Here is a 15,560-nt window from a genome sequence, read left to right on the forward strand (position 1 = left end):
CCATCAACCATATATAGACACAAGCCTTCTGAGCAGAAGGCCAAAACTACACATCATGTGATCAGAACTAGGGAATGGTACCTTCCAAGTGTTCTGGGAGTGGCAACTCTATAAACATTTCCTTCAAAAGATATATTCTTTAAAAGTTCTATGGCTCTCAAAACCTACATTTTGACAAAGTAAAAGGTTAGGTCCATTCTAGAATAAAAGAACTTTTAAAAATAATCAACTAATACCATGGCTTCATGAAAGAAAATATTACTTTAATACTCCCCAAAATCAGAAGGACATGATCTCCAAATAAATTTCTTGAGCAAGGACAGTTGGAAATCTTAAATCACACACACACACACACACACTACATTCTTAATTTTGATCACTTCACTATGGACTAGTAGCAGTTTAAAGACTGGCATTTGAAAAAAAATAGCTATAAGCAATGGAAGCCACTATATGTTTTAAGAAAATAAATAACAAGAATAGATTTGTTAAACAAATACATGTCTGATGACAAAGACAATGGACCAAGGCGTGAAAGAACAGGTTGATAACTACTCCCTGTGCTGCAGATAAAGCAAACTATATTCTTCTGTCCCTTAGAATTAAAAACAATCTAATTTTTCTCATAGATGCATACTCTATGTGCCTAATTAAAAATGGAGAAGAGATATTCTACAGAATTATATTAGGTGGTGAATAAAACATGGCAAACAACTAGAGATAAGCACAGATCAGTTGGGGAGATGGGAGAAGGGCGAGAGGATGGAAAGAACTGGGAAATGTAGGAACACTACAACAGTGACTAGAGAGCCATTTGCTAAACCAGTTTCCTCTTCTTCCTGGATACACATCTAAGTTACATATCCAGAATCTCTTGCAATTAGTTGTGTTATGGGATACAACAGAACTTAAAGAGAAGCAATAGTGGGCACTTCTGGCTGGAAGGGCAGGGAAATGGATGTGCCTCTTTCCGTTTCCTCATCTGCCAGCTGAATGCAGGCCCTAGAGATGGGCAGAAATATAAGATGGAAAATACCTGAGTCTCTGAATGAATGCATGGGAGGCTTCCTGCCTACCGGGGATACCTATTACATATATGAGAAAACAAATGTAATATTTTAAAGACACTATAATGTTTATGTTTGTTACACCAGCCAGCATTACTCTAAAAATAATGTATCCAATTCTCATGCTTAAGTTTTAAAAACAAATAACAGTGTTATTGAGATGTAATTTATATAAGCTTGGAATTCAATGGTTTTTAGTATGTTGAAAGTGTTATGCTATCTAATTCCAGAACATTTTAATCACTCCACAATGAAACACTATACCCATTAGCAGTCTCTCCCCATTTTCCTTCAATTCTTCCAGCCCTAGACAATCACTCATCTTTCTGACTTGCCTATTCTGGACATGTTCTATAAGTGGAATATTACAATATACTGTCTTTTGTGACTAGCTGATTTTACTTAGCACAGTATTTTAAAGGTTTATCTATGTAGCATGTATCAGTATTTCATTTCTTTCTATTGCCAAATAACATTCCATTGTATGGATAGACAATATTGTACTTATGCATTCATTAGTTGATGATTCATGGTCAAACATTTCCTATTTTTGCTATAGGTTCTTTAAAATCTCCTATCATCATACTGAAGGAAAAATTCATTTATCTTGAGGATGCACACACTCATTCAAAATCCTGTTGGTTGAAACCATCAAAATTTTACCAAAAAAATAGTTTATTTGACTGAAAATCACTGATAAGACTCAAAACTCCTATTAGAGTGGAATAAAGTCCTCAAGAGTGGAATAAAACAAACAAGAGGAAAGCACATAGTTTCATACCTTTTAATTCAAGAATTATAAAGAAAAAATAATACCAGTCTGGCTCAGTCTCCACAAGGATGTACTTTGAGGAGGAACCCAAGGAAGTAAACCTAATATCAACACAAAGCAATTAAGTAGAAATTAGGTATTGCTGGGTCAGGAGAAAACGTTCATTAAAGGAATCAAGTCTCAGTGTTTTTCTAAAGATAAATCCCATCTAGTCTAAAAATCATTAAATCTTAATGACAGAGCCAATTTGTTGGTAGTGTTTACAAATGAAATATTAACATATTTCTGTAGCCTGGAAGTTTAGAATTGAGATTGCCTTTACATGTTAGAGAAGTTGAATTTCTGAGAAGATATACAAGATAGGAGAAAAATGCTAAAAGACAGAAAAATGCTGCTTCTGTCTTCACTCTCTTTAGGTCATCAGGAGGACAGTCACAGAGAAAGTACTGACTCTGCATGCATTACATTCATTTGATAGACACTCATCAAGCACCCCTTGTTTCCCAGACACTATGGTGGTTTTGGAAATATCCTACCTAATAAAGAGGGAATATGCAAATTGACCCTCACACTGTCACAAAGATGGCAGCACCCACAGCCAATAAGGAGAGAATATGCTAATTGACTGCTCCGCACTCAAAGGTGGCGGTGCCCACAGCCAATAAGGAGGGAATATGCTAATTGACTGCCCTGCCCTCAAAGATGGAGGCGCCCACAGCCAATAAGGAGGAAATATGCTAATTGACTGCTCCGCTCTCAAAGGTGGTGGCACCCACAACCAATAAGAAGGGAATATGCTAATTAATTGCCACACCCTCAAAGATGACGGCGCCCACAGCCACAAGATGGCGGCGCCCAGTCCCCTCAGCTCTGCTGTGGCGGCAGGCACACGGCAAGGCCGGACCTGCCCCTGCTGCGCACCTGCCTCTGGAGTCCCCCAGTCCCCTCAGCCCCTCAGCCACCCAGGGCCAGCCCAAGGCGCAGGCAAGCCTCAGATGGTGGCTGCCCAGCCGCCCAGGACCACCTGAGACTCAGGTAACCAGGGCTGGCTGAGGCTTGCCCTGCCGGCATGGCAGCTGCAGAGGTGTGATGGGGGCGTCGCCTTTCCCTCCTGGACTGTGAGAGGGGACAGGCCAGGCTGAGGGACCCCCCTTCCAGTGCATGAATTTTCATGCACTGGGCCTCTAGTCTATATATATAAAGCCTAAGCGACTGTCGGACCGTCTGACCGTTTGAGTGGTAGCTATGACATGCAATGACCACTAGGGGGCAGACGCTCAATGCACAGGTATGGAAACATGGAACAGACTGATGAATCTCAGAGGGAAGGGAGGGGGGAGATGACAGGAACAGATTAACCAAAGATCTTATATGCATAATAGAGGCCCGGTACATGAATTTGTGCACGGGTGGGGTCCCTGCGCCTGGCCTGCAGGGATTGGGCCGAAACCGGCTCTTCAACATCCCCCAAGGGGTCCTGGATTGTGAGAGGGTGGGAGGTCAGGCCGAGGGACTCTACCGGTGCACAAATTCGTACACCGGGCCTCTAGTAGAGATATAAACACAGAATTTACTAAGAACTTAAAGAGACTCATGAGTAAAGGGGAAACTTGGAGAGAATGACTAATTCTGACTGAGCTCCTTGCCTAAATGGAAAATGTATTGAATCTATATGGATGAGTGCATTGGCTATGTGAGAAGGAGAACAAGGAAATTTTGGGTAGTAAGAGTGGGAAACACAAAGATTTGGAGCCATGAAAGAGCATGGCAGGTTTAGGGAAAAGGGTTATGTGAGGTAAAACTATAGGGAATGCAGAAGTACACTGAACACTAGTTTGGGTTCAATCTATGAAAGGATTTGTATGGCAAACTTATGAGTGTAGATTTCGTTCTTTAGCCAGCACAGAATTAGCAGTTTTTTTTGAAAAGCAGTTACATGGTTGGATTATTTTTAAAATTTTACTATGAAAGCATACACACACAAAAAAAATAAAAATACTATATACACATCGACCACTTAATAATTGTTAAGACTTTTCTACTTTTGCTTTATTTTATTTAAATACTAGAAGCGGTGCACAAATTTGTGCATGGGTGGGGTCCCTTGGCCTGGCCGGCGATCGAGGCCTATCGGGGGCCAGCCGGCCAGGGAGAGGGACCATGGGAGGTTGGCCAGCTGGTTGGGGGGACCACAGGAGGTTGGCCTGCTGAGGGGAGGTCCCGTGGGAGGTTGGCTGGCGGGGTGGGAGGGGCCATGGGAGGTTGGCTGTGGGAGTGCACTGACCACCAGGGGGCAGATCCTGCATTGAGCATCTTCCCCCTGGTGGTCAGTGTGCATCATAGCGACTAGTATACCAGTCATTCTGGTTGTTTGGTCATAATGGTCGCTTAGGCTTTTATATATATAGAAGAAGAGATTTTAAAGCAAATATTCCACCTGATTTCATTTCACTCCTACCTATGGATAGGTTCTTATCTAACCACAATCTATTTCACATCTAACTGATTTGATTATATTAGCTTTATTTAACCATTTGTGAACTGAAATGTCCTAAGTTATCTCATAATTCTTTTTTATAGTAGGTTTGTTCAGATGAGTACCTCAATTAATTTCCCATGTTGCAATAATTAGTAATGATTCTGAAATAGCTTAATTTAGAGCACTTCCTCTTTATCCCACCCTCTCGTAAAAATCCCCATGCCATTGTCGTAAAAATCCCCATGCCATTAATTTACTGAAGAAAACTAGTATAATGCCCTAGAGTCTGTCCCACATATTTCACTTATCTGTTTGCTTCCTTATTGGTGTAATTTAACTTTTTTCTTGTATTTTTCCTGTTTACTATAACTGGTAGTTTACTCTAAAAAGCCCACTTATATTTAGATTCAATTTTTTTAAAGGCAAGAATGCTTTATAAGTGGTATTGTATAATTTACATTGGACCCCATTGAGAGGCACTTAATATCTGGTGCCTGCTCAGAGTGACGCTAAGATTGGTGATCAGATTTTCTTAGAAGAAGATGACTTTACTAGTACTGTGGAGGAGATGGACCATGGTGAGGCCACTTTGGTATCAGGGAGGTCAGGCATTACAGTATTACCGAAGAAATGAAGTGGATGTGACCATAAGGCAGGAATCTATAATAATAAAAGCGTAATATGCTAATTAGACCAGATGTCCTTCCAGACAACCTTCTGGACGAAGCCAGGGCTGCAAGGGAAGCCCGGGTCCCAGGTGCCTACTGGCGGCCAGAGGGAAACCTGGGTCCTGGGTGCCTGCCGGCAGCCAGAGAGAAGCCCAAGTCCCGGGTGCCAGCCAGCGGCTGGAGAGAAGCCCAGTTCCCAGGTGCCGGTTGGCAGCTGGAGGGAAACCCAGGTCCCGGGTGCCAAAGGGAAGCCTGTGCCAGCAGCCGGGGGAAGGAAGGCCTCCTCTTGTACAAATTTCATGCATTGGGCCTCTAGTCTACATATATAAAAGCCTAAGTGACCAAATGACCGAATGATCAGTCGCTATACACGCACTGACCACCAGGGGGCAGATGCTCAAAGCAGGAGCTCCTCCCTGGTAGCCAGTGCGCTCCCACAGTGGAAGTGCCGCTCAGCTGACCAACCCATCCTGGTGGCCCACCAGCCCAGCAGCAGCCACTCACTCCCTCAGTAGTCCTGCAGGTCCAATCTCTGAAGAATTGGCCAGGCACCGACGGACCAGCACCGCTGGCATGATCCCGGCAGCATGGCTGTCCTCCTGGAAGTTGGCCTCAGGCACCGCGGCCGCTTCCCCTCCCTAGAGGCTCCACAAGGAAGAAACAACATAAAAGCGGCCACCAGGTGGCTCCCGACAACCAGCATGAACATCAGCAGGACAGATCCAGATCCCGGGCTGGCAAGGGCATCCCACCACCCACCCAGAGGGCCGATCGCATCCTGGCCTGGCCTCCTCCATCCCCCTCGGGACGGGCGCCAGACATAGGGCTCATGGCTGGCCTCTCCCAATCAGGACTGAATGGGCGCGAGCCCACAGCAGGTGCAGCAGGGCTGGGATGAGCGGGAGCGGCAGGCAGGAACAGCAAGCGGCATTGGACTCCCAGTTTCGGCCCAATTCCCACAGGCCATGCTGAGGGACCCCACCCATGCATGAATTCGTGCACCGGGCCTCTAGTAATAGATAAGCACGGAGAATGCTGTACTCAAAAAAAGTATTAGAGTAGAATTATTAAAAATTGGAAATTTACTACAAGTTTGAATGGGGAATGAGAATTGGGGCAGGTGAGCAAGTGGTGAGGACAAGAGAATGAAAGCTCATGACAGTGGAGAGCTATGCGTTTGTTACTCAATACTGAACCCTTAATGGTTAGCAGTATCCTTGCCATGCAGTAAGTATTAAATAAGTATTTGTTAAATGCATCTATGATTGTGTGTATGGTTGCATAGATGAATAGATGGTGCTGACACATCTAAAATAGAAAACTAGTTGGATGTTCACACTTAAAAGAGCTGGGGAGAGAATGTGAAACATCCTTCAAATTTGACTTGCTTTCAGGATATTTGTCTATGAATTATTAGTACCTCAGAAAAATGTTTAACATTGTAAAGTACATTCAAATTGTACAGCCCATGTGAATCTAAATTATTCCTTGGAATGCACATCTGCATTATAGGAATGTGGGAATAAAATCTGTGATATTTTTTTTTGCCTCAAATCACACAGAAGTTTCAGAAAGTCCCTAAGATGATAATAATGTGAGAATTTATACATGTCTACCTAAGTGTCATTTCATATGGTAATGTCAACAGCATTAAAAATAATAACAGATCAAGAAAATCAAAATCTGGTTCCTGGAAAAGATAAAATCAATATGCCAATAGCCAGGTTAACTAATAGAAAAATATGTTATTTGAAGAAAGTAAAGAAGAAAACACCTCTGTGATTGGAGACCAAAGGCTCTGCCTTAGGGACCTATAAGTCCTGTAAGTTTTGTTTTTGTAAGCACCATTTTCATTATCTATTGTTTTTAATTAACTTTCTATCCTATAGATCACTATCTCTTCTGTTCTTAATGTTTTAAAAAATTTGGTGGCATTCTTGTTAGTAAGGTCAGAACGTTTGTATCATTAAATTTCTTCCTTACCGCCAAACTGACAGCATTAATTGCCATTACTAAAAGTGAAAGGTTTATATGTTTTACCAATGCTTTTTTAAAAAAATTTCCTCGCTCCATTTTTCCTAATTACAAAATCTGATTCAAACTAATTGGTGAAAAGTGGGTATTTATCAGTTGACGTAAGTGAAAATTCAGGAATAAGTTTATCCTTTTAATACCCCCTACAACCTAACATAGATCTCAAATACTTAAGTATGAATTTCCACTTGATTCTGATAACCTGGACAGTTTTCAGAAAGACTAAAGAGAAATACAGGATGATGTTTAAACAAAAAATAAATAAATAAAAGCCAGGCCACAGAAAATAAGGATCCGTGTAAACAGAAGGAAGGGATACATTCATTCATACTATATAATAAAAGCCTAATATGCTAAGTTTCCAGTTGTCCAGTCGTCCGTTCAACCAATCAAAGCATACTATGCTAATGATATGCTAAGGCCGCTCAACTGCTTGCTATGACATGCACTGACCACCAGGGGGCAGACACTCCGACCAATAGGTTAGCTTGCTGCTGGGGTCCAGCCTATCAGGACTGAGCAAGATGAGCTGGACATGCCCTGGAGTCCCTGCGCGGTCCCTCCCCGGCTGGACAACCTCCCGCGTCCCTTCCCGGCCCGGTGATCATGCACTAGTGGGGTCCCTCGGCCTGGCCTGCATACTCTCACAATTCGGGGGATGTTGGAGAGCCCCTTTTGGCCTGATCCTGCTCGATGCAGGAGCTGCCCCCTGGTGGTCAGTGCACTCCCACAGGGGGAGCGCCACTCAGCCAGAAGCCGGGCTCACGGCTGGTAAGTGCAGCGGTGGTGGTAGGAGCCTCTCCGGCCTCCACAGCAGCACTAAGGATGCCCAACTGATGGGGAGCGGGCCTAAGCCATCAGTGGGACATCCCCCAAGGGCTCCTGGACTGCAAGAGGGTGCAGGCCGGGCTGAGGAACCCCCCGCAAGTGCACAAATTTCGTGCACTGGGCCTCTAGTAATTAGATAATTACACTTGGGCAATAAATTGGCTCCAAATTTTCTAGCACACAAACAAAAAGGAAGACACTCAAAGTATATATTGGAAGACTATGCATTGGCAGAAACATTGTTACCCCCAAAATTAAACCCAAGTAGAAGTTTGCCAGGGGTCATTGTAGTAGAATGCAAAGGAGCACTGGAATCAGGTGGCCCTGGTTCTACATCCCATTTTTTTTCCTCTTTCCTAATTGTGTGACTTTGGGCAGGGCATTTAAACACTCCAGATCTCAGTGTCTTCATTTGTAAAATAAGGACTTTGATAACTATAAACCCCTCAAGTTTATTGTAAGGAGTGTTACTATTAAGCTCGTTAAATCATCACCATCACCATCACCATCACCATCATCATCAATAGTGTCGCATGCATGCTTACTATAATTGTGCTGAGGGCTCTATGCATAATAGCTCATTTCCCTCTCATTCCCTCCTTAGAGGGAGGCAACTGAATTAGTGGGATGAAGTAACTGGCTTTAGGATGAAGCAAGCTGGCCAACTATGTGACTGTCAGTGGACACTGAATCAAAGTTAATTCCATTTTCCTCGTGTGGCCTGGTGACTATCTCGCACCATCAAACGTTTACAAAAAGAATAACCAGTGCAGCATGATTTCATACATGCATCATTTCCTCAGGACTACAGGGTATCCTTGAGCCATATTTGGACTAGTATAAAGAGGAAATGGCAGATGACACAGAAATCTCAAGTCTCTCAAGAATTATAAAAAATATTTTCTGTGTGTCTTCTTTGCTTGTTTGTATGCATTAGTTTAGATCAGTCAGGTAAAATCACAGCTTTCTCTGACTTGACCTCACTGATTTTTCCCTTGTTACTGAACACAGTAACATATTGCTGCCAGCCTCACCCCATCACTCTCTGCCTCCAAGGAGATCTTATTTCCAAGTAAGGTAGAGGTCAAAAGAGCATTTACCACTTAGTGAACTATAGGAGAGTCAATGGATCGAGATTGAAAAGAGTCAGTTCAAGTTCAGACATGCCACTCTATAGGACCTTGGAAAGGTCACTCTAAAATGACTGTCACTATTGATAGATTGAATAAGCTAGGCAAGCTTAGGTAATTATCTGATTGCTTCTTTAGGGACCTATCTCAGGGACTGCTACTCCAGGCTAAGGAGGAGATTAAGATGTCCTCAACCTCTAGCTTAATCCTGGGCAGCTGTTTTATTGACTTTTTTAATTTACTGGGTGTTGACTTTGGTTTAAAAAGGGCTTCTGACCCATTGAACTAGATGACTGATAATAGTCCTGGTTTAAAAATCTGAGTGCACATCCATTCCTGGGCTGTACTGACTGCCCTACGTGGGACCTCTGCGCTACATTTGCCACTAGTAATAGGTGTAGCAGGTTTACTAAAAGAGGAGTTAAGGAAGAGACTTTCTTCCTTTTCTTTGCTAACTTCTGAAAATAAGTCAAATATTTCAAATGATATTTTTTCTCTGAAACGAGCAAAGAGATGGCCAAAGCAAGACATTAGTTACAAGTGAGACCAGGTAAACTGGGAAATCATTTACTGCTTCCAACAAATTTGGGAAGTAAAAAAAAAGAACCCTTTCCCCCTGTTAGCACTGTGGGTAGGAAGTAAACAAAAAATTCCACCGGGTGTGATTCAGAATTTCCCAGATGCTAAGCCAATCAGCCACTGGAGAGCTCTAAATCGCTAGGACTTTCCCAAAGCTTCCAACAGGGCACAGAATCAATCATCCCTTGTGACAGGCAGGGGCAGAGTAGACTCGGCCAGGCTCACAGTCAGGCGGTCTGATCATGTTCTTTCCCCTGCCTCTCCTTATTTGGAATTGGGCAAGTCACTTTCTTCTCTGGTTTTGGTTTCCAAATCTGTTAAAGGAAGATTCTGGACTAGGTATGTGTTACCAAAGTCCCTTCTTGCTAAAACACAGTGTGTCCCTCCAAATAATCTAGGAGTCAGCCAAATGGATAGCCCCGAGTCCTCTGGCTTACGTTATACTTCTCAATATTGAAGTAGAAATGCCTCAAGCACCAACCCTGTAGACCAGCGATTTTTAACTGGTGTGCCATGGCCAGTGTGCCACAAAAAGTTTTAAAACATGCAAAACCTGACTATTTAGTCAGGGGTACTGACCCCTCTTCTGTTAGATTGTCAAATTAAAAAGTGACAACCTGCCCAGCTGGTGTGGCTCAGTGGTTGAGCAATGACCAATGAACCAGGAGGTCACAGTTCAATTCCCAGTCAGGGCACATACCGGGGTTGTGGGCTCCATCCCCAGTAGGGGATGTGCAGGAGGCAGCCAATTAATGATTCTCTCTCATCATTGATGTTTCTATCTCTCTCTCTCCCTCTCCCTTCCTTTCTGAAATCAATAAAAACATTAATTAAAAAAATGACAATAGCCAACACAACAATAGCTGGCCAGTATGAATGCCCTGTCTTGAACCATAAATATATAGGTCACATAATTGAATCACATCTTATTGCTCACATTGCATAAAAAGGTTGGATCTGATTGGTTAATTCTTCGTACCAGAAATCCTATATACAGGTATAGTGATTTTTTTAAAAGTCACTTTTGAACAAAAAGGGTAGGTAATTACTATTATTATTATTTTTATAAATCAATCAAAATTATACCTATTTTTTAGTGTGCCACAGAATTTTAGTAATTATGTGTGCCATGAGATGAAAAAGATTGAAAATTACTGCCATAGACTATGATACACTCACGCACTCACTTTCCACTCAGTGACTCCAAGGTTTACTGGGTGGGGTTATAATACCTCTTAGGCATACCTTGTTCAGATGATCTATTTACACTAAGTTCTTGAGATTGTGTTTTTTCTTTCATAGCTGATTTTTATTTTTCTCTGCACTTTATGCTAATATTTCAGGCCATGCTTTCTTTTTCCCCCCAACTTCCCCTAAATATCACACATTAAAGAGCAGTGGATAATGAATGTTAACAATAACAACAAATAGGGAATAACAACGAAAGAGTTACATTATAGCAAAGCAGGTTACTTAAGATCAAACTGTAAAAAACTGCAGGTCATTATTATCACAGAGATCTGCCAATTTTTTTTTATTGCCTCTCAGCCCTCAACTCTGCTACAGATCCTTGCTCACTTCCCTCCTTTCTAAGCCTGGGCAATTCCTGGATACTTAAAATGATTCCAACTTCACTTTATAGAGTAATTCAGTTCTCTCTTCCTTTTCATAACTATTTTCCTTCACCATGCCCTGAGGCTAGCTTTTGACAGCTAAAAAGCCCAAAGTATTTTTTCTAATTGATCTCTCTGTTCTTTAGTTTCTTTATCTGTAAAATGGGGAAACCATATTTCTGTGGGTTATTATGGGGTTTCAATGAGATGATCCTGCTTTGTACCCAAACAGTGCTTGATACATAGTCATAGCAGGTGCTCAGTTTAATGTTAGCTATTATTTGCTATTGGTATTTGCAATACCAGATAACTTTTTAGGAGTGTTTTGAGGATTATAGACAAAGTGTGTAATACAGGGCCTGCCATATGGAAAGCAAATAAAAACATGTAAATGTGTTAATATTTACAGGGGTTTTACTCAATACCAAGTACTGTTCTCTTTATGCACATGTAATATTCACAACAGCTGAGAAAAATAGGTGCTATTCTTATCGTCATTTGACAGATGAGGAAACCGAAAACAAAACCAGGTTAAGTAACTTGCCTAAGGTCACACAGCTAGTCAGTGACATAACTCAGATTTTAACTTAGGCACTGGACTTCAGTGTGTGAATGTACCGACCAAGTTGTTCTGCCTTTTTATATTTTTTTTAGTAGCATCTATGTATATATAAAAGCCTAAGTGACCAGATGACCGGATGACTAGCCGGTAGCTATGACGCACATTGACCACCAGGGGCAGGCACTCAATGCAGGAGCTGCCTCCTGGTGGTCAGTGCGCTCCCACAGCGGGAGTGCCGCTCAGCTGACAGACAGGTGCCAGACATCGGGCTCACTGCTGGCCAGCATAGCTGTGGCAGCGCGAGCCTCTCCCGCAGACACTCCCCCTGCGCACCTGAGTGGCGGCAGCAGCAGGCACAGTGGGCCACGATGAACGCAAGTGGCGCGGTGCCCAGCCCAGGCTTGGGCTCCTCCCCAGCCACCTACCGCTTCCCGCACTACTTCGTGTGGTGTGGAATCAATGTGGACATCGGGCTGGAGCCTGATGAGCTGGTGGGTAAGGCCGGGCTGTGGAGGCGCAGAGATCCACTGATCCCCCCAGGCCAGGCCGAGGGACCCCACTGGTGCACAAATCCGTGCACTGGGCCTTTAGTTCATAAATAAATGAAGACAGAAGTTTCATTCAGTGCATATTCTAGCTACACGAATTTTACCAAGGACAAATTCTCTTAACATACTTTTAAAAGTATTTTTGGAATTTCACTAGGTCTTCCAGGAATGTTATCAAGAAGTCTGGTTTTTAAAAAGTTGTTTACTGTAAAATTCATCTAGTGTCTAAACAGAACCAGGCTGCACAATGCTAAATCATGAGATTTCAACAACTGGATCAGGAAAGTGTTGGATTTCAGAGTTCCCTCTATTTGTCTAGATGTATTTGCTATGAAGATGACATTACTAATGGAACTCAAACAATCAAGTAAAGCCAACAGCAAAATCAATCTGGTATTTATTTTGCAGTCACACAACTGTTTCTGTCCTGCAGTGTAATTAAGTATCCATGATCAGCTGCCCAGGAAAAAGTTGTAATTAAGTTTATTTTTCTAAAATAAAACCAAACATTTTAGAGGTCATTTTCAGGGATAATTAATGCAGTGAAGGAAAAAAGAGGAGTTGGGCCTCCAGGGTCCCTGCTGCAGATCTGGATGCAATGGTGTATTGCCCTTCTTGAAATGAAGGCCTTTTGTTGGGGAGTGTGTGTGAGTAGACACTGGGTCGGTTGCCAAGCCAGTACCCATTCTTTCTCTCTCCAATCATAACACATTTCCTCTTTCCAACATAACCTGGACTTTTTTCAGATATCCACTCCTCCTCACATCCATGTGTTTCAAGGAATGCTAAGCCTTTCCTCCCTGCCTCCAGCAAGTGGATCCTGATTATCCTGGCTAAGACATCACAGTCACCTTGTTCCCCTGGCTAAATTTATGAGTTAGAAATAGACACCTGAATTGAAATGTGAGACGTTTGATTGGGGCTTCTGGAAAACATATCTGGGTTCTAAACAGAGACATCTAGAGATAGCTCCTCCTTTCTGCATCTGGACGCTGTTTTATGTGAAGGTAATGCCTGTAACAGTCATAGCCACTTTGCAATGCCGAGGATTGCAGAATAGAGAGAAGAAAGCCTGGGTCTTTGATGAAACTATGAAGTCATGTGCACTTCTGCGCCTAGAGCCTGTTTTTGGCACTCTCTGCTTTTCAATTGTGTAAGATAATAAATCTCATTGTTTAAGGCATTTTGAGATAGACTTTTCTTTTATTTGAAACTCATAGCATTCTAAGTCAGCATGCATGCACTGTGCTGGCTTCTGCCAGCATGTGTATTAGAAAGATAGGGTAAGCCAGACTGCTTTTAGGGAAAGAAGGTAGCTCGAACATAAGCCAGGATGAAACAGAAATTTAGGATCTGCCCAAACCTGAAACATGGCAATTGTCAGCTTGCTATCCAAAGTATGGTCTGTGGATCAGCAGCTTATCAGAAATGCAGAAATATCAACCCTACCTCCGACCTACTGCATCAGAACATGCATTTTAACAAGATTTGTAGATGTTTCCTGTACACATTAAAATCAGAGAAGCATTTACCTATCATAGGATACCTGAGTCCTAAGAAAGAAGCAGGAGAAAGGGGTCCAAAAACATGGTTCCACAGAGAACTCTTGAGGAGCTTTCGGGGCTCAGATTCCTTCTCCTTTCTCCTGTCCCCAGCTGGAGGAAAGGGCCTGGAAGTCATTTATATGTGGTAGTCCCTCCCCAGGTCCCTTTCTCTAAAGATTCTGCTCACTGACACTTTAAAACCAAATTACAATGCCTGCATGGTAAGATTCTGGACTAGTCATCTGAAGCCTAGATGACAAGGGATGCCTCTCCCTGATACGATGGCTGCTGTGGAGGGCTCTTATTAAACCAAGGGAACCACACATCACACACCCAGCCATTACTTATGAATTCAACTTGGGACAAGAAAAGCCAAATTGGAAGGGCAGGCTAATCCACAGCTGCCAGGCTAGCACACCATGTATACAGTAGGAGTTCAGGCAGGACCTGGTACGTCATTTGTGGAGATAGGTGCAAAATAAAAATGCTGGGCCCCTTGTTCAAAAATTATTAAGAACTCTGAGAAAGCAACAGAGCACTAAAACCAAATGTCGGGCCTTATGCTACTGCTCAGGTTGCACACCCAGGAAGCCAGCCTTGCTCTCAGGATAAAATGAGCAGGAAAGAAAGGAATGCAGTTGTCCCTGCTTTCAGAAAACTTTTCAAAATGAAGAGAAACTGTCATTGGAACAGGTCTACAATTGGTTCATGGTATATGAGACTCTGTGATAAAATTGTTCCTACTAAATATTATTGTTTTTATTTCTTCATTCAAACTTACCACATGCAAAGTAAATGGCTAGTTTCTTGGGAACAAATAATTTTATAAAGCCATTCCCCCATCCTCATGGGGCTCACACTCCAGTGGGCAAACTAACATTAAAATAGACCTATAATCTGAGACAGCAGATTATTATAACGGAAAAATCCAAAAAATATTGAGAACTTGAATCACAAATGCTCCAAATCTAATAGTGTCCTCCATAGGTTAGTAATGTTCTTTTCCTAACAAAAGTTTATGGGCAAACTTTTTATAATTTATTTTTCATTTAAGTATAGCTGGTATAAAACTTATTATATTAGTTTCAGGTATACAATGTAATGATTCAGCATTTTTATAACTTCTCCAATGTGATCACCCCACTAATTCTAGTAATCACCTGTCACCATGTAAACCTACCACAATATTACTGACTATATTCACCTTCTGTTTCTTACCCATCTCCCCACCCCGCCTTTCTGGCAACCATACCTTTGGTCTCTGTTTCAATTAGTCTACTTTGTTGTTGTTTGTTTGCTTTGTTTTTAGATTCCACATATAAGTGAAACTATATGGTATTTGTCTTTCTCTGCCTGACTTACTTCTCTTATTTATCTTAGCATAATACCCTGTATATCCATCCATGTTGTCCCAAAACATCTATCCCAATTCCATTGCCAGAGGTGGGCAGACCAGATGAAGTGACCTATTTTCCTGATGTGTTTGGAGAATGCTTGGCAAAGGCTAAGAGATCCAAACATGTGTAGGAGAGAATGGAGAAATCTGCATTGACTGTCATGCTCAAATAAGAAAGCAGGGGGGGGGGGGGGGGCGAGGAGACGCAGTTTATTTTAGACCTTCTAAAACCCAGAAATAGTGAGTTTTTCACATTTTCAAACACAAAATCCAATTAACCTTTTGTGAAGAGTCTGATGCAGGCTGCATTCGGGCAGCTGATTGATTAGCAACGATGTCC

The 15,560-nt window shown here is 42.3% G+C and overlaps 1 protein-coding gene across 7 annotated transcripts in view; it reads right to left on the minus strand.

The window, feature by feature from the left end:
• Window positions 1-15,560, minus strand: part of SGIP1 (SH3GL interacting endocytic adaptor 1) — a 212,330-nt gene that overhangs the window by 165,040 nt on the left and 31,730 nt on the right. The window lies entirely within an intron of this gene.

The sequence above is a fragment of the Cnephaeus nilssonii genome (genome assembly GCF_951640355.1).
Source record: "Cnephaeus nilssonii genome assembly, chromosome: 7".
NCBI classification, from domain to species: domain Eukaryota; kingdom Metazoa; phylum Chordata; class Mammalia; order Chiroptera; family Vespertilionidae; genus Cnephaeus; species Cnephaeus nilssonii.